Source organism: Sinocyclocheilus grahami, unplaced genomic scaffold, assembly GCF_001515645.1.
Source record: "Sinocyclocheilus grahami isolate Dianchi unplaced genomic scaffold, SAMN03320097.WGS_v1.1 scaffold102.1, whole genome shotgun sequence".
NCBI lineage: Eukaryota > Metazoa > Chordata > Actinopteri > Cypriniformes > Cyprinidae > Sinocyclocheilus > Sinocyclocheilus grahami.
The window spans coordinates 375,237-376,268 of record NW_015505281.1 but is presented as its reverse complement, the minus strand read 5'-3'; positions in this window follow the sequence as shown (position 1 = coordinate 376,268).

Below are 1,032 nucleotides of genomic sequence, written 5' to 3'. Positions count from 1 at the left end.
CACTTTGTTTTTCAAAGACTGAAGATGATAAAGTTCAAGCAACAGAATAGGGAGGGATGGAGGGGGTTTTGGAGGTGGACAAGGAGATGGTGTAGGGATGGTGAGAGGCAAAAGTGCGGGGATGATGGCAGGATGTGGCGAAGGGATGGTGATGGGAGGATGACGATGATGCCCTGGCAGCTTAGATGGTGTTTGGCACATGGCACAGACCCAGAGCATCCCAGTGCTGACAACACACGGCGGAATCTAGGGTGAGAGTGGAGCCAAGATGTAGATGGTGTGGCTGCCAACATCTGGGGGCCGACCGATGGAGACAGAGCTGGTGGGTCCAAAGGCGCAGATGGAGGGCTGATGGAGCTGAGCGTCGTCGCAGGTTCCGGAGACCTGGGCACAGCCTAGTCGTCCTGACTCCTGGCATACAATATTTTGCACCAGAGCCTTGCAGCTTTAGAAAAAAACAAAACAGAAACAAAATTAAATAACAGATTTTTACATGAATGACTGAAAGCAAGCACAAATTAGCCAGCTGGAATGGACACATTGCTAACGTTTTTCTTCCAAGATTGACCAAATCACCCTCCATTGGGCCTGATTCAAAAATCTCTATAACAGAGGGGATACAACATGAACATATACTTACTATTCCTTTTCTTGTCTCTGCTCTCAGATTTCAGTTTGTCTTCTATAGCAGCTGATCTGAAAAACAACAAATGTTAATATTTCACACACACACACACAAAAAAAGCAAATGATGATTGATGATTTGTTTTCTTCTTAAGAATGACAGTACGCTGAGAACAATGTACCTGGTCATACATTCACATTCAAAAACCTTCCCAGCCTCAGCAGTTTCAGATGTACTGTATGCTCTTATATAAGCAACCCTTCTTACAATTTAATCTTTGTTCTTATCTGTAATGAGAAATATATATTAGAAAATAAAGGCGATAAGGTTGTCAAGCTTGAACAAATATAAACACCAATCAACGAACACTACCACAGTTGGCTAATCAGCTCAAGACAAAGTAATTG